This window comes from Erinaceus europaeus, chromosome 3 (assembly GCF_950295315.1).
Source record: "Erinaceus europaeus chromosome 3, mEriEur2.1, whole genome shotgun sequence".
Lineage (NCBI taxonomy): Eukaryota > Metazoa > Chordata > Mammalia > Eulipotyphla > Erinaceidae > Erinaceus > Erinaceus europaeus.
The window spans coordinates 93,711,283-93,731,035 of NC_080164.1; the positions used below are offsets into that span (position 1 = coordinate 93,711,283).

The window sequence follows — 19,753 nt, forward strand, 5'->3', positions numbered from 1 at the left end:
TTGACATATGCAGTCTTTATACATTATATGGTAATCTTTGAACTCTATTGGTAAGTTTTTCATAATTGTATGTTCTGCTTGGTCCCAAACTGATAATTATCCTTTGGTTTGTCTTTAATAGTTTGTGAAAGGCTTCAGCAGATGCCATCTAGGGATTTTCCAAATCTGTGATTCTCCTTTCTCTGGAAAAAATCTCATTTTAAAAAAGCAAGAATGACAAATTTTGATTTCAAAAAGTTTTAAAGATGTGGTGTCATATTTTAAAAAATAAAGCAAGAGTAATGTTTATTAGTACTCTACCTACTACTTAGCCTGTTTACTAGTGGATGAAGAATTTTTTTTTTTTTTACTTCTAAGATTTATTTATGAGAGAGAGAAAGAGAATCAGAGCATCATTCTGGTATGCATGTTCTGAGGTTTGTAATCAAGACCTCCTGATTTCAACTCCTGCAGCAATCTGGTGCTATCTGTGGGCCATATCATTTTTATTTTAAATAGGATCTTGTTGTAAGGAACAGAATAAAGGAACCATAGAGGCATTGCAAATTCTTTAAATTCATAAATGTAAAATTTCGTATTATACACTTAAATACTTCATTATATGTGCCCTTTTGTTTCTTTTTTTCTTTCTTCTGTTTATATTTTGATACAAAGTAAAATGGGCTATTTTATAAAATATTCATTAATACATATTTGTTGGTTGCGCACATATATTATTTGTAATTTTAGATACTGGGATGTACTAATAACACCCAAAAAACCCTTCTCTTGTGAAATATACATTTTATTTATTAAGAGTGTATGCTTAGAATATGATCATTTAGGCCCTTGCAGAATAACTCACCTAGATAGTTTGCCTGCTTTGCCATGCATGTAACACAGGTTCAAGTTCAGCCCCACTGCACTAGAGGAAGCTTTGGCACTGTGTTGCCTTTCCTATTCTCTCACTTTCTCTGTCAAGACCCAGAGAAGACCTAAAGAAAGAATATAAGGTGGAGTACATATGATTATTCAAAAGACTTTCATGTCTGAGACTCTTAAATCTCAGAATCAGTCCCCCACACTACTTGAAACCAGAGCTGAAAAGTACTCTGGTAAAAAAGAACAGGGGGAAAAAGAAGAGAAAGAAAAAGGGAGAAAACAAGAGAAGAGAAAAAGAAAAGGAAAAAACAAAGAGGGAGGTTGTCCAGAAGGTAAAAGGTTAGCCTGTCAAGCATGAGGTCCCAAGTTTGATCTCCAGTAGTACATGTCTCAGAGTGATGTCTGATTCTCTTTCACTCTTCCCTTCTATCTTTCTTATTAGTAAAAACATTAGTCAAAACATTTCTGAAAGGAAATAGCATAGTGATTTTGTTGATTTTTGCCCCTTTGTCTGGGTTTATAAAATTAGTGATATTAGAACTTAGTCCCTTGATTTTACAAGTGACATTAGACAGATTTATTTGTGCCCCAACTCCATCTGGCATTTTTCTCACAACTTTGTTAATAATTTCTTATTGTAGTTTTGCATTTTTTGGCTTACTTAATGATAAGCAGGCTATAGAGGCAAATCTTAGAAAGGAAAATTAAAGCAAAAACAGGTGACACACTGTTTCCTTTATCTAAAATAACTCATAAGAGGATATTCTAGAAAAATCAGTATTGAAAATGTTCTGGTGAGTGAAATTTGAAGTAACCAGAAATTTTCCTTGGTAGTGCTTTTTCATTGAGAATGAAATTATAGTTGCCCAAGTTCCTAGATAAACCAGAGTATCACAAAATAGAGTAATAATCATCTATGAATTAGGCACAACTGCATATTAAGAAGTTATGTTTTTAGAGAAAATATATGTAAAATAACTATACTGCATGCAAAAACCTATAAGTAAAGATATATATTCTCCAATATAATCATTATCTGAGGAAAATAGTTAAGTACCCATTAATTACCAATGAAAAGTATCTTTTATTAATATCTATTGCATGTTTGAAGACAGCACTGATTTATAGAAGTAAATGATCTGATCAATTAGTGATTACTTGGTTCATTTAAGGAGATATTGACTTAAATAAAAGATTACTAGGTTCATTAAAAATAGATATTTTAAAATTTGTAACAGACCAATAGCAGAAGTTAATTAATTTGGATTAACATCCTAAAGAATAATTGCAGCAACAGATTTAATGTCAAACTATTAGTCTCTTTACTAATTATATGTCTGTGGCTACAAGTTATGTGTATGAACTTAGGGAAGAAGAAAAAACAACCTAGTAAGGAAGAAAGAAAGCCAATTATTTTTTTAGTAACAGAGTAATTTGTTGTAAAATTTCTTGACTTCATATTGATTGCTAAAATGCCCTCCAATAGCAAGGAGGTTGTTGATATAGGTAAAATTTAAAGTGTTTGTTAGAACTGGAAAATTCTTGAGCATTTAAATGTGAAAGTGCTTTGTAATGCTAATTCCAAGACAATAACCTGTGGCCTGTTGTGGATGAAGCTTCTTCCTTTAAATTCTGTCTGTGTCATAGTCATATCTGCCTGATTTTGTCAATTGCCTTACTAAATTGTGTAGCAGGAAGGGTCATTTTATTTTTCAAAAGCCATACTGGACTGTTTTCTCAATCAAAATGTATTTTCCTCAGTGATAACACTGAGCCACTTAAGCTACAATGGCAATGTACCTTGAGGTGATTGCATGTTTTAGAACTATGGAAACAGATTTTTGGTCAACTAGAATTAAATTGGATTCATTTCAAATAAATGAGGTTTCTTCAGCCATCCTGCAGGGCATGTAGTAGGGGAAGAAGTGTGTTTTCAGTTCTGATAATGAGAAATATGAAAAAAATGAATTCATCAAAATGTTGTGTTACAAGACCTCTGTAAGATTTCTAGTTAAAATTGAATATGCTTTAAAAAGAAAACATTTTGGGGGCCAGATGGTGGTGCACCAGGTTAAGTGAACATAGTGCAAAGCCCAAGGACCTGCTCAACGATCCTGGTTCAAGTCCCCAGCTCCCCACCTACAAGGGGGGGGGGGGGACCATTTGCTTTGTAACTGGTGAAACAGGTCTGCAGGTATCTATTTTTTTCTCTCTCTCTCTCTTCCTCTCCTCTCTCAATTTCCCTCTGTCCTGTTATCCCTGCTATCCCTCTGGATAGTAGCAACAATGGAAAAAAGTTGGCCACCAGGAATAGTGTATTTGTAGTGCAGGCACTGAGCCCAGCAATAACCCTGGAGGCAAAAAAAAATCTTTTAATGATAATTACTTTTCAGAATGATATTTACTTTAGAAATAATGAGGACACAAGGCTGGGGAGACAGTATAATGGTTATGCAAAAGACTTTCATGCCTGAGGCTCTGAGATCCCAGGTTCAATTCCCAGTACCACCATAAACCAGAACTGAGCAGTGCTCTGGTCTCTCTCTTTCTGTAATTCTCTCTCTCTCACAGTAAAAAGATAAAATAAAATATCTTAAAAAAAGAAATAAATAATGAGGACACTTGCCACCTCACCTGTTTAAATAGTATTACAAAATATAAATATAACAATATCAATAATACCAACTATAACAATATCAATAATACTAATATATGGAATGCATAAAAGTCATAGATTTAATTCTAATTAGAATATTTAAATGTTCCTTGAATATCCACTCATCTTAAATGAGTAACTTTCCATAAAGCAAATCTTAAAAAGTATTTATTTACAAATAATCATTAGTTTAAAGTCTAATTTCATAATGCTGGAAGTTTGTGGGAATTGGTGATAGGGGTGTCCAATAATATGTTTGGTTGCTAAGCAAAAATCATAATCTGCAATATTTTACAAGGCATTTGTATCTTTGTGCACATAACTGAAAATAAGCCATCATGCAATGAGCAATTTTCACTCCTTTTAGTTTCCATCAAGAATGGAAAGTAGAGTTGTTGTACTTCTTTCAAGGTCAGAATCATTTTATTTATTCTAGTATATCCTTTGTTTGAAATCCTGTAATTTTGGTTCTTAAAGAAAATATTTAAAAGTATTTAGCATGTGCACTCAACTAGGTATACCACCATCTGGCCCTAAAAATATTTAAAATTATTTATTCATTTGTTTATTATTGGATAGAAACAGAGAAATTGAGAGGGGAAAGGGAGACAGGGAATGAGAGAGACAGAGAGAAACCTGCAGCACTGCTTCATGAATTGTGAAACTTTCCCTCTACAGGTGGACCAGAAACTTGAATCTGGCTCCTTGCACAGTTGTAATGCTTATGCTCAACCACGTGTGATGCTGCCTGGCCCCACTTTAAAGAATATTTTAACACACACACAAACACACCCATGAATCCTTAATGATGTATTTTAGTTAGAGGGAATGCTGTCTAATGGAAAGAGTAAAAGATCTATTTTCAGTTTTCATTACAACCACTGAACTTGTATAACTTGGGGTAGGTTTGTTAGCCTTGTTAGTGACCTAAAACATACAGGTTGAACTAAGAATCTCTTGAGTTTATTGAGTTCTCATAAGTCATTGTCTCCCGTGAAAATGCTCTTATCTTGGTCTTCTCATAATCTTTTTGAAAGAACCTAGATTTCACCTTAGACTTTTATAGAGTAGACACACATCCTAGTTAGCTGATCTGATCTACATGGGTAATAAGTCCATTACTCATGTTGTTATTAACAGTCTCCCTTCTGGCCTCAAAATTGTGCCACTTGTTCTATAAATTACAATGTGCTCTACTTCTACAGCACAGATTAAATCTGTCTTTGCAAGAAAATCATACTTCAGGGGCCAGGCAGTGGCACACTTTGTTGAGCATGCATATTACAATGTGCAAGGTCCCAGGTTCAAGATTCCAATCCCTACCCACAGAGGGAAAGCTTTCAATTAGTAAAGCAGTGCTGAAGGTATCTCTCTTTTTCTTTCTCTGTCTTCCCCTCTCTTCTCAATTTCTCCCTGTCTCTATTCAATAATTAAATAAATACTTAAAAAATAAAAGCATGCTTCATAAGAACAGTCAATGATGGAGCCATTTACATTCAAACAGGAATCAATTCTCGCATTTTTAACAGCTTTCAGAACCCAGACCTTTTTATTCCATATTTTTTTTATCCCAGTCAAACACTTTTAAGAGGCTAGAATAAATCTTTGAGATTCTGGTTTCTAACTGGAGGAGTTCTAATTTGCAACTCATAGTAAGAAATTAAATTACCAAGTGGAACTGGATCAGTAAGTGTGACTGAAATGTATTACAGCAATTCTATCTCACTGGCCTTTTTTTATTGGAAAAATCACCAAACATATTCAAGAAAAAGAACTATTGAGAATTAAAAGCATTTGTAGTAGATTGTCAGACACACATACACACACAAACACAGACACACACACACACACAGACACACATACATACATACACACACAGTGTTCTACTGATGTCATGTTTTTTTGAGCTCTGTGAAATGCTCCTTTTAAAAATCCAATCACTGGACAAATCAGAAAAGGGAACTTGAATTCTAGCCCCCATCACATTGGAGGACTCATGATTCCTTTGGTCTTTTTCTCTCTCCCTCTGTCTCTCTGACTCTTTCTATCTGCAAAAGTTGGAGTAATGCAGCAACAGGGACAGCAAAATAAATAAATAAATGAAAGAAAGAAAGAAAGAAAGAAAAGAAAAGAAAACTTGAATGTATTGGATAATGTTATTGCTTCCTGGTGCCTTTGGAGATACTCATGAAAAATTAATACTATTTGTTTGAAAAATGGAAATCAGAGTGCACACATATTTCCATAAAACAGTTTAAAACTAACAAAATGCACTTTTTAACTTCAAAGAGCAAAATTTTATTTTTATTAAAATATTAATTAGCCGTAGTTGTGGTTTTATTATTAAAAAATTGCATTTTTTATACTAATGTGTGTTCTTGATAAAACTACTCTGCATTTTAAAATACTGGTGACATGAATAATTTATTCTTCCCAGTCCATTCTGCTGTATTCACTTAAATTAATGTACAGTATACAGTAAATTTTCATGCATACTGAAGAGAAAAGCAATTGAGTATAGATTTAAAAATATATACAAAGGCATGCTCTCCTGGAACTAATGGTGTCAGGTGAGAAAAAAATATAATTCATTATAATTTTAAATGTAGGTAAGCAACTGTTATTTAGAAAAGTACTTTCTCCTTGTTGGTTAGCAAAGTGCCAGGACATATACATTTTAAAGAGTTTATTTTAAGAAAATTCTTCACTCTGCATATTTTTGTTTTGTTTTAAGGTTTTGCTGGATAAAAGGTGCTATATTGGCAGATTCAGCCTTGAGCTGTTTTCTGACAAGATTAGTTTTTTCTTTTTTAATGTTTATTTATTTATTCCGTTTTGTTGCCCCTGTTGTTTTTATTGCTGTAGTTGTTGTTGTTATTGATGTCATCATTGTTGGACAGGACAGAGAGAAGTGGAGAGAGGAGGGGAAGATAGAAACGGGGAGAGAAAGATAAGACACCTGCAGACCTGCTTCACCACTTGTGAAGCAACTCCTCTGCAGGTGGGAAGCCAGGGGCTCACACTGGACAAGATTAGTTTTAAAAATACATATCAATTGGCCCATCCATCTATCTGTTTATTTCACATTTTCTGAGTACTTAATATCGGGCTGCTGGAAAAGCCATGATGCACTTTTGCATTGAAAGACACAAAAATATGTCATGACTTTTTCAACAATCTAATACATACCAAGCTCTTTTCTACTCACTGGGGATATAGCTTTAAAGAAAATTAGACTTCCACGCCCAATGCATACCCTCTAATTGGGGAAAATAGATGATGGCACTAAAACAAATAACTTACATGGGTTATCAAGTGTTATAGGATAATAACAGAAAGGAGGAGGATTGTTTTAGGTGGGGGGCTAAGTATGAAATTAATTCTTTTTTGATATAGACATCCAAATTACTAGTGATATATGCATCAATTATAATAGAATACTGATGTATTAAAATTCAGAGGTATTTGCAGGACCAGCAAATCTCGTGTAATGACAGTCTTAACTGCTATGTTGGAAAATTAGGAAATGGGAGTTAGGCGGTAGCGCAGTGGGTTAAGCGCACGTAGTGCAAAGCACAAGGACCGTAAGGATCCCGGATGTAGCCCCTGTCTCCCCACCTGCAAGGGAGTTGCTTCACAAGCAGTGAAGCAGGTCTGCAGGTGTCTTTCTCTTCCCTCTGTGTCTTCCCCTCCTGTTTCCATTTCTCTCTGTCCTATCCAACAACGACATCAATAACAACAACAATAATAACTACAACAATAAAAAAACAAGGGCAACAAAAAGAGAATAAATAAATATTTTTTAAAAAGAAAATGGAGAAAAGAGCAAAACTAGTACCACAGTTTCTCTATTTTGGCACAGTGTATAGTTAACCTGGTTGGGAGGATGCCTTACTAAGTGGGAGCCCCCAGGTTCAAATCCTGGCACCACATGGGAGCACCACAGCACTGGGGGAAGCTCCAAGGACAGAGTAGATGTGTGATGGTATCTCTCCCTCTATATTTCTCTTTCTGAAGTAAAATGGAAAAAAGAAAGTTGACCTGAGAGCAGTAAAATTATGAATGTGTGAGGCACCTTCACCACTTTTTCACAAGGAATGAAGAATGTCCCAAATTTGTCCAGGTCATGGTCAAGTGACTATATTATGGGGTTTCCAAAAAAAAGGGTAACAGTACATTTGGAGCTCCTGTGTTTCAGTATGTGGCTTCAGGTATGTGGAGAGAGTAAATGTAGGTGTAGAAAAAAAGACAAGGGTACTATGTGTTGGGGTATGCTGAGAATCAGAGGCAAATCCTAATGGCTGACTCAGGCCCCCAAGTACTACTGTCATGACCACTACCCCCAGTCAGGCTTGATCTTGAAATCTCAGAGCTCTGTGGGGGGTGTGCAGGGGGGTCCTAGAATGAAAAATACATGGAGTACCTGGAAGCCTCTTGCCCCAGACTCATCGCTATAAGAAGTTGGTTTCTGAGGCAGTGGTGCAGCTGGTTAAGTACAAACATTACAGTGTACAAGTATCTTCCTTCAAGCCCCTGGACCCCACCTGAGGAGGAAAGCTTTACAAGTGGAGAAACAGGTCTGCAGATGTCTTTTTGTCTCTTTCTCTATCTCTATCCTCCCCTTTCAATCTCTATCCAATAACAATTAAGATTTTTTTTAAAAGAGGCTGTTTTGTAGCACCTCTCAAGCAAGCCCCCCAGTCCCATGTTCCCTCCTTTCTCAGAATTTTAGTTAGTGACTGTATGTGTGTGTGTATGCATGCTCCTGTGTACACACATATGCACATTGGGGCCATGAACATATGCACACATAGATCTCATTGGTTAAGTTGTTTTTATGTTTGTTTGTTTTTGTATTCTTTTAACAGATACCTGGGAGAGGAATTGCCATGTCATAGTAGAGGCATACTTTTAATGATTTTTGAGGTATCTCCAGACTGTTTTCCACGGGAGCATTTTTATTATCAAAATTCAAGAGTTGTGAGTGGCTGACATTTATAAGTAAACACATGAGTTGCATGGCATATACCAAACACTCTATTGAATGAGGTGTCCTATGTAAAGAACCAGTTCTATTCTTTAGAATATATGTGTGGGAAGAGCAGGAGGGGGAATTAGTCTCAAGAAGAGACTAATTGACAGTTAGAAAGGGCTGTGAATGCTAAATATACAATAAATAACTTCACTGCTGCCCATACCCTCCACTAATTTACTCAAAATCTCATCACCACTACCATCACTACCACCAGTGTCAAATTACTATTGACTGAACAGTCCAGAAAATTTCCTGTACCCCTTTTCCAGCTGTTCTCAGACGGGGCTAATTCACAGTATGGGATCGAATCTTGCAAATATGATTTCTCCCGCTGTCCTGGATAACATGTCTTATTAAGGAGCTTAAAAATTCATAATATGCTCCATTTTCATCTGGAGTATGAAAAACATCAAGTACTTTTTGCTGTGTGCTAGACTGAAATGGATTTCTGATTCTTGATGTAATCTATTTTGATATAATTTTTACTAGTACTGGAGAAAAAGAATGACATAAGACCTTGTATCTAATAAAGATGTGTTAGGAATTTCAGTGGGTGCATTCTCAGAAAGAACTAGAGATGCTGGCATCATGTCTGACATTTCTGCCTTTAGTGGGACAAAGGAGGTATTTTTTTTATTAGTGATTTAATAATGATCGACAAGATTGTGGGATAAGAGAGTATAAGGGAGTATAATTCCATACAATTCCCACACCAGAGTTCCATATCCCCTCCCCTTTACTGGAAGTTTCCCTATTCTTTATCCCTTTTGGAGTATGAACCAAAGATCTCTATGGGTTGCAGAAGGTAGGAGGTCTGACTTCTGTAATTGCTTCTCTGCTGGACATGGACGTTGGTAGGTGGATTCATTACCCCAGCCTATTTCTATCTTTCTCTAGTGTGGTAGGGCTTTGGGGAGATGGGGCTCCAGGATACATTGGTGAGTTCATCTGCCCAGGGAAGTCCAGTTGGAATCATGGTAGCATGCAACTTTGTGGCTTGAAAGCATTAAGATATAAAGCAGAACAACTTGTTTAATAATCGGGAACTAAAAGTTAAGAGTATAGCAGATGAATTTTTTGGAAAGGGTGTATTTTTAAATAGTTAATGACTAAGTAGCAATAATTGAGCTTTATTTCTTTATTTTCCTTTATTTTTATTCTTCAACATTGACTTATGATATTGTTTCCATGTAAAAGCCCGCTATCCCCTCCTTCCCCCCGTCCTTGTAACTATCCAGTAACCACCATTGTTTTACCATAAGTAGCATGATTGTAGCAATGAGTTTATCATATGTCTTTTATTTTAAATATTTTATTTACTAATGAGAAGGATAGGAGGAGAGGGAGAAAGAACCAGACATCACTCTGGTCTATGTGCTGCCAGCGATTGAACTCAGGACCTCGTGTTTGAGAGTCCAGTGTTTTTACTTACTGCACGACTCCCCGGAGCACTGTCATATATGCCTTTTATTATATTAAGGCATGTTACTTTGATTCACAACTTACTAAGTTTTTATTACAAATGGATGAATCTTTTTTTGGGGGGGGCTGAATCTTGTGAATGCTTTTTCCATTTCTACTGATAAGAACATGAGTTTTTTTTATCTTTCATTTTGCTGATGAGTGGCATTGCATTGATTTATTTACATATATTTAACCACTTCTGCATCCCTAAGATAAATCCCACTTGCTCTTGGTAGAACAGTTTCTTTATAGGATTTAACGGTAGGATTTAAAATGCCAAGATTTTGTTATGGATTTCTGCAAAAACATTCATTAAGGATATCTGCTTGTAGCTTTCTTTCCTTTTTTTTCTTTCATTCTTTTTTATTTGTTTTCTTTTTTTTAATGTCCTTGCTTGTTTTGGAGATCAGAGTGATACTGGTCTGATGGAATGTGTTTAGGAGAGTTTCTTCCCTCCCATTTCAAATTTGGGGAAGGATTTGAGCAGAATGGTATTAGTACTTTGAATGTTTTGAGGAGTTAGTTAGTGTTTTATTGTTGGGGAGACATTTACCACTTTAATTTCTGTACTAGTGATTAGCCTGCTGAGGCTATCTGCTTCCTCCTGGGGTAATCATAGGGGCTGGGGTGAATGATTTTAAGAATATGTCCATTTCTTCTAGATTGTCCAATTTGCAAATAGATGATCATAATATTCTTATGATTGTCTCTGGTTTTCTAGTATCAGCTGTAATTTGACTCCTTCAATTTTAGGTTTATTTTTTATTGGAAGGTAAATGGTTTATAGGACAGTTGTTGGAACGTGGGTACAGTTTCCCATCTCTACATGACAGGTACAAAATAGCTTATGTCCTTTTCCATCATCATGTACCAGGACCTGTAAGACCCCCACCACTCCTCAGCCTGCTCTCCTTTCCCAGAGTCCTTTGCCCTGGTGCAATACATCCAACTTGTCCAAGTTTTATTTTATGTTTCTCCTTTCTGTTTTTGTTTCTTAAGTTCTGCCCATGAGCGATATCATCTCATATCCCTCTTCTTTCTGTTGTATCTAACTTAACATGATTCCTTCAAGCTCTACCAAGATGAGATGAAGATGACTTCATAATTCTTTGTAGGTAAATAGTATTCCATGTACCTCAGCTTTTTTTTAGCTACTCATCTTTTATTGAATATCTAGGACCATTAAAAATTATGCTGCTTTAAACATAGATATTAATCCTTATTTTCTTATCTTAATTTTCATCAGTCCTACAAATGATCTGTACCCTAATCAGTATTCTAACAATAATGAAACAAAACAAAGCATAACATGGCATATGGATGTCTGTATACATAAGTAGATAAGTGTATTTTCACTATGTATATGTTTCACAAAATCCACAATATTTTTAATTAAAATAAAAATTATCAAATATATTTTGGGTACTTAGTATAAAAATGCCATTTTTCAAGTGAGGATTTTAGAGCTTTGAGTATGAGCTAACGCTGCAATTTAAAGTTTCATAACAAGAATGATTTCTCAGACATTTAGATCATTAGTGAATTCACACATTAATAAGGAAGTGCTCAAAATCAACAATAGAAAAGATTTTAACATCACAGATGTACAATTTATTATTAGCAGCATAACTGACACAACTGAATCTCAAAAACAAATTTAAAGCAGGGGAGTTATTTTTGTTCTCTTTTAATAACAAGCATATTGAAGGACCACACTTCTTATTATCTTACATGTCCTGAGCATTGACAGTGTGCTAGACACTACTCTGACTCTGAAATTACCCACATTCTGTGGGAAGCTGCTTCTAAAATAGATATTATTATCAAATTGATAGATGTTAGAAGTGTGGTGCCAGTTCTGTCCTAGTTTCTCCCTCTTGAAGGCTTTCCTTTTTAAGCATGGAGACCTACCTCAGAGACAAATGGAGAAAGATGAATCAGCTTCATCTGTATATAAGTATTATGCTACTGAGGAAACCCCAGTACTGTTACATATCTAAACATTAGTGTCGGTTTATTGCATGATACAGAAATTTAAAATGGTGTTTATTGTGATGACAGATTTTTTTCGAAGTATTAACTATACTTGCATAAAGGAAGGTCTTAGTATCATATCTGGCACATGGTAGTTCCTTAATAGACTCTTCCTTACTGTCAGCCACTCATTTTCCTTCTCTAATCCCTCTACTCTCTTTAGTTCTTTCTCACTTCTTTCTATATGAATGACTGTGTTCTAGGCATAACATAGTCATACATAATGACCCAAATCTTAAAGAGAGAGAGAGAGAGAGAGAGAGAGAGAGAGGGAGAGGGAGAGATGGGAATATGATGAACACTGCCCAAGTCTAGCTAAAAAGTATATTCAGATTTCCATAGATACTGGCTAACCATGAGGAGTCTTTATGTGCTGTTACAAATTATGCTAAATATTATGACATCTTTTCTAAATACAGCTTAGTATTTAAAATTCAGAAGTAAAATGATATAGGGAAATTGTACAGAGGATCTGAACAAGACTTTCCATGCCTGAGGCCCCAAAGTTCCTAAGTTAAATTCCCAGAACTACCATGTACCAGAAATGAGCAGTGTATGTGCTTGTGCTCTCTCCCTCAAATCTTTTTTTTTTTAATATTTTAGTATTAAAATTTAACCCTAGCTAAATGAAATTTATTTTCTTCTATTTTTTTTTTTTGGAATTTACTTGTTCTTTTTTGGTTTTCTCACTTTATTGAACATAAAGATAATAGATAATTATTTCCTACACAGTTAATACAGGAGTAAAATGTTTTATCTCCCTGTGGCAGGTGTCTACAAAACATTTTCTTTCCCCCCCCCCCCCCATTGGGGAATTATAGGCTGGGTGAGTTTCCCATGTTTTTAAAGGTTCATCACATATAGTCCCAACAAAGAACCGAGGAGAAAGCATGATTTTCAGGAATTTTAAGCTTTAGTCTGGAAAATTAGGAACACTCATGTGTTGGAGTACACCTGTGCCGAGAGAGAGAGAGAGAGAGAGAGAGAGAGAGAGAGAGAGGAAGGGAGGAAGGAAGGAAGGAAGGAAGGAAGGAAGGAAGGAAGGAAGGAAGGTCCTGCAATCCCTTACTCACATGGTAACAGACTCACCTAGGCAGAGAGAGAACCAGCACAACCCATAGATTTAGCTTATAAACATCCAAGCCCCACCTGCCTTCACTTCCTCTCTAAGCCACACTCACACGTTTTACTACTCCCATTTTCTGTAATTTCCTTCCCCCAAGCACACAGGTGTGCCTAGGGAACATATGATCTAGTGTGATGCAACAGTGTCTGTGCTCTCCCCCAAGTACTTCCTGACCTTAACACTCCCACTGGGTCCTTTTCACTGGAACCCCAACACACCTCCATCTCACCTCCTACCCTACTTCCTGAGTCCTTTGCAGTGATGCAACTTTCATTTTATGTTTCCATTAATGTTTGTGTTTCATTTCTTTATAAATTATACTTGTATGTTTATTTAGTAATGACAGAGAGGCAAGCAGGGAGAACAAGAAACCATAGCACTGAAGCCTCTTTCAAATGGGTTTGGGTTTGAACCTGGCTTGAACACATGACACAGCAGCATGCTCTCTAAGTGAACAGTTTCACTGTCTTTGTCCTTGTTTCTTAAGTTCTACCCATGAGTGAGAGGAGCCAAATACTTGTCCTTCTGTTTTTGGCTTATCTCACTTAACATGATACCTTCAAGTTCTACCTGAGATGTGACAAAGGAGACACCTTGATCATTTTTTAAAAATTAAAAAAAAATTTATAAAAAGGAAACAGTGACAACAAAAACATAGGATAAGAGGTGTCCAACTCCGCACAATTTCTACCGCCAGAACTTCATATCCCATCTCCTTCCCTGATGGCTTTCCTATTCTTTATCCCTCTGGGAGTATGGACCCAGGGTCTACCCACAAAGCAGAAGGTGGAAAGTCTGGCTTCTGTAATTGCTTCCCTGCTGAATATGGGCAGTGGCAGGTTGATCCATACTTCCAGTCTCTCTCTTTCCCTAGTGGGGAAGGGTTCTGGGGAAGTGGGTCTCTAGGACACATTGGTGGTATCGTCTGCCTAGGGAAGTCAGGTTGGCATCATGTTAGCATCTGGAACCTGGTGTCTGAAAAAAGAGTAAACATATAGAGCCAAACAAATTGTTGACTAATGAACCTAAAGACTGGAATAGTTCAGATGAGGAGGTAGGGGTCTCTGTTTTGTAGATTGTAGTCCTATTTTAGTTATATTCCAAAGAGTGTATAGCATATACCACAATTTTCTTAGCTACTAGGCATCTGGGTTGCTTCCAAGTTTAGGCTATTACATATTGTGCAAATGAACATAGGTGTATGCAGGTCTCTTCAGAGAATTGTTTTTGTTTTCTTTGGCTATATCCCCAGGAGAGGAATTGTCAAATCATTGGGTAGGTTCATTTCTAGCATTCTAATGAATCTCCAGATGTATTCCACAGAAGCTGGACCAATTTACATTCCCAGTAGCAATGTAGGATATTTCCTTTCCTCCCACAGCTTCTCCAACAGTTGATGTTTCTATCTTTTCTAATGTGTGATATTCTCAGAAGTAAAAAATGGTAACTCATGTTGTTTTAACTTGCATTTATCTGATTTTCAGTGACCTTGAACACTTTTTTTCATGTCTGTTGGATGCTTTAGCTCTCTTCTTTGGTAAAGGTTATTCCCAGATTCTCTCCCCATTTTCAATAGGGTTGTTTGTTTTTCATTACTGATTTTGATGAGTTATTCATGTATTTTGGTTATTACCTCTTTGTCTAATCTATGGCATGCACAGATTGTTCTTCCATTCTGTAGGGAGTCTCTCTATTTCTGTGGTGATTTCTTTTGCAGTGATTTCCTTTTGGTTTGATGTAGTCCAATTGGCTTATTTTTGTTTTAATCTTCCTTGTAGTTGGACTTGAGCCATCAAAGATATTCTGAAAGCTTGCATCAAAAAAGTTCTATCAATGTTTTCCTCTAGTATTTTATTGTTTCTGGCATAACATCCAAATTGTTGATCCCTTTGGAGTTTATTTTTGTACATAGTGAAATGTGATGATGGTCCTGTTTCTTTCTTCTGAACATTTCTTTTTTTTTTTTTTTTAATAATTTACTTATTTATTCATAAGAAAGATAGAAGGAGAGAAAGAACCAACTATCTCTCAGGTACACATACTGCCAGGGATCAAACTTGGGACCTCATGCTTCAGAGTCCAGTGCCTTAGCCACTGTGCCACCTCCCAGACCACTCTTCTGCACATTTCAACCCAATTTTTCCAACACCATTTGTTTAGAATACTCTCCCTTCTACATTTAATGTTTTAGTGCCTCTTGACAAAAATTAGATGTCCTATGTATGCACGGGGCTTATTTCAAATGTGTTTTCAGTTCTGTTTTACTGTTCTCTCTTTTTGTTCCAGTACTAGACAGTTTTTATTATATTGGGTTGTCAGAAAAGTCATGATGCATTTTTGTGTAGAAATACAAAATACACAATGTGTGTGTGTGTCAACTTTTGTGACAATCCAACATTAGTACTATAATATGTTTTACGCTTAGAAAATGCAATGCTTCTATTCTTAATCTTTATTCTCAGGATTGGTTTGGCACTCCTAGGGACTTTCTGATTCCAGATAAACTTTGTATCTTTTGTTTTACTCTCTTAAAAAATTGGGTGAGAACTTCATAGGGATTGCATGAACTCTGTATGTGATTTTGAGGATAGTGGTAATTTTTTGACGATGTTGTCTTTTAACCCATTAACAAAGTATCTCTTTCTATTTCTTTGTGTCTTTGGAAATTTGGAATTTTATATATTTTTTACCTTTTGGCTTATCTCCATATCAGTTATCAGCTTTCACAAGTAGATTCTCTCTCCCTGTCTCTCTTTCTGGGACCTGATGGAATTCGAGATCAGAGCCCTCTAGTCATCTACCCCTAACACTTACCCTCTGGGAGTATGGACTAAAAATTTTTATGGGGTGCAGAAGATGGAAAGTCTGGCTTCTGTAATTTTTTCTCCATTGGACATTGTCATTAAGAGGTTGATTCATACCCCCAGCAGGGGGTATGCCTAGTGGGGCAGGGTTCTAGAAAGGTGAGGTTCCTGAACACACTGGTGAAGTCATCTGCCCAGGGAAGTCAGGATGGAATTGTGATAGCATCTGCTACTTAGTGGCTATAGCTTAGTGAGGATAATATCAGTTTCTTAAGAAAAAATAATTCATTTCCATTCACATTATTTGCATATTCTGCTCAAAGGGTGTTCTCTTGTTCTTATGCCCATTGTTCAAAATGAATTATATTTATTGAGATTAGTTCAAACTTGTGGTGATTTCTTTTTTCTTCTATCTGACTTTTCCAGGCTCAGCATTAAGTGATCATTATTGATAATTTTAGATAGAGTCAACATGGCACCCTGTAACAACTATATCTAAAATAAGCCACTATAGGGCAGTTAAATGACCCCTTGATTCTGTTACAAGCTAATGATTTCCATTAAAAATTTGTGCTTCACATAGAAGTTTAATCATATTTATAGTCTGAAGTTGCCGATGTTTTCTTTAATAGCTTCATTCTCTCATACACTCTTGTCTCTGTGACCTTGCATTCTGCATGATTTGGAACTCAATTCAGAAAGTAAAAATAAAATAAATGCATAAACACCTAGCTAAACGTTGTCATTGTTATGTCAGCAACAATATACTACTCATTTTTCCTTTTTTATAATTTTTTTGTATTATCTTTATTTATTCATTGGACATAGACAGCCAGAAATTGAGAGGAAAGAGGAAAATTGAGAAGGAGAGAGACAGAGAAATACCTGCAACACTGTTTCACTACTCACAAAGCTTTGGGAGGGGACTGGGGGTTTAAACCCAGGTTCATGCGCCACCCACTGGCCTACTACTCATATTTCCTAAATAAAGGATGCAATTTTTCACTTTGAATCTGTGTGTATGTTTCTCTCTCACTCCCAGCAATATTACTATTCCTTCTATCTTCCTGCACTTCCATTATACCTATGGCATTATTAACAATTTACTTTAAATTTGAAAGTTATGTTAATATTATCTGTATGGCTACACTTCTACACCCTGTGTTTCATTTGAAGCTTCACTAAAAAAATCCTTACCCAGAATATATTTCTTGTTTTTATAGTAGTTTGTAAAGATAAATAGACATAAAGGTAAATATATATCAGCACTTTTGCATTAATTTTAACTTTCCATTTGACAGTCACCTTAAAGTCAAGGCCATGTTTGTTCATCACCTCACATGGTTCTTGGAGCAGTGTGAACTCAGTAAATGTTTTTTTGAGTAAATACACTAATGAGACACACAAGGTTTATATTTCAAATGCTGAGATAAATACCATGTGTTTCCTAGTCTTGGGTTGAATTTCCTGCAATATTTTCAGAGAATAAATAGAGTACATATGAAAAGAAAGTAAATATTGGGCTACTGGGAAAATGGAAAAGTCATGGGATATTTTCTCTGTTTTTCTATAAACAGATGTGCCGTGATTTTTCTGACAAGCTAATAATTTGTTCCCTTCAGATACAGAGTGACAACAGTTGAAAAGTATGGATCATTTTTATATGTAAATTATGTAATTACATGCATACTTAGTTAAAAGAAAGGTATAGTTGTGAGATATGGGAGGTAAAAATTCTCATATCACTATTGCTCTTGAGATTCATATAGGGCAAGAAGGAAGCCCCAGTAATTGGCCCTTAGAAGGAAAGGTGAATAGTACAAAGCGGGGCAATTTGGCCTACTTGATGACAGTTAGAAGGTACAAAAATGTTTTCTCTGACATGTAGTAGAGTTTCATCTTCTAGGATTATGGTACTTTAGCTAGGTGCAGGAGGGACAGTGTTCTTTAGAGTACTGTGTTGTCATAGCTTTGCTGACAATTGCAATACTAGAAAACCAGCTGACTTTTAGTCAGATGTTACTTCTTCTAAAGTCTCTAAGACAGGTTGGGAAATGTTCAGCTTGTGAGTTATATGTAACTCCCTGAAATCAATTGATCTGGCTCTGCCAAAGCACCATAGGTGCAACTCAAAATTTAATGAATCTAAGAGGTTTTTTTTTTTCATAACAGCATGAAGTGCTAATTCTTTAAAATTTATTTTAAAAAGGAGACATTAACAAAACCATAGGATAAGAGGGGTACCAATTTCATACCATTACCACCACCAGATCTCCATATCCCATCCCCTCCCCTAATAGCTTTCCTATTCTTTATTCCTCTGAGAGTATGGACCCAAGGTCATTGTGGGATGCAGAAGGTGGAAGGTCTGGCTTCTGTAATTGCTTCCCCACTAAACATGGGTGTAGACAAGTCAATCCATACTCCCAGCCTGCCTTTCTCTTTCCCTAGTAGGGTGGGGCTCTGGGGAAGTGCAGCTCCAGGACACATTGGTGAGGTTGTCTGTCCAAGTAAGTCTGCTTGGCATCCTGTTAGCATCTGGAACCTGGTGGTTGAAAAGAGAGTTAACATACAAAGCCAAACAAATTGTTGAACAATCATGGACCTAAAGGCTGGAATAGTGCAGAGGAAGAGTTGGGAGGGAGTCCTCCGTTTTGTAGATAGCTAGTAGGCATATTTTAGTTATTCAGCTTTTACGGTCCTTGTTTTGATAAAGGTTAGCTTTGGAATGAGTGAGAGAACTGTAATAGGAAGTAGGTGAGGAGGGTATCTAAGTCTAATTAGATACTATTTCATTAGGAACTTTATACTGACTCACTACAGACTATTGTGTACTTTTGCTTTCAGGTATATATTTGCCCTAGATTATGGATAGGTGTGAACATATGCTCTATCTCACGGGACCTAGTCTATATCTAGGTTTTGGGACTTAGTTAGGAAATGAACCACTTGGGATGGGATTAGAGAATACTATGAAAGGAAAGGTATCACCCAAGTAATGAAGCTGAAGGGTTGTCATTCCACAGATGAAGTCTCTGGACACAGTCTGAAATGAAGGATGCTGAGGTGGTACTCATTGCGTTGATTAAGTTGGGATTGGCGGATGCAATATCATTTGGTATGACTTGAGAGAAGCATGCAGGAAAGTGAGCCCCACCCTAGAGGTTCCAGGACTGAGGGAAATATACGCTCTATAGTAGAAATGTGAAGTTCCTGCTGTCTTAGGGTACAAGAAGACAATAGATAGTTATTGTTATAATTGCATTATTTGGTAATTGAGTTAACTTTGAAAAATTCCTTTGTTAGGATTTGCTGTATAATACCCAACATCACCACAATTTAAGTCATTTGACATTATTTCTATATAGCTTTGCCACCAGTTGCTTCTGTTCTCCCTGGTCTAGGCTTTTGAGAGAGTCAACATATCAAAGACTCAGCCTATGCATTAAAAAGACTCAGCCTGTGCTTTAAAATGTTTGACACATACAATCAATTTTTCCCCTCTAATATTAAATAGTGATTTATATAACTACAAATTAATAGGAGTGTACATAAACACCATTCCCACCACCAAGAGAGTGTGTTCCATCACACCCCCCCAACTCTTACCCCCACACCTCCACCGCCCTGAGAAGCCAAATATCTACCCTCACTACAGGGTTTTTACTTTGGTGTCATATTCCAGATTTAGTCAAATCTTGCTTTTAGTTTCCCTTTCTGTTATTCTTTCTCAACTTCTGTTGATGAGTGGGATCATCCCATACTCATCTTTA

The 19,753-nt window shown here is 36.3% G+C and overlaps 1 protein-coding gene across 38 annotated transcripts in view; it reads left to right on the top strand.

The window, feature by feature from the left end:
• The window catches only part of NRXN1 (neurexin 1), a 1,383,669-nt gene that overhangs the window by 1,209,993 nt on the left and 153,923 nt on the right, over positions 1–19,753 (top strand). The gene's annotated exons all lie outside the window — the stretch shown is intronic.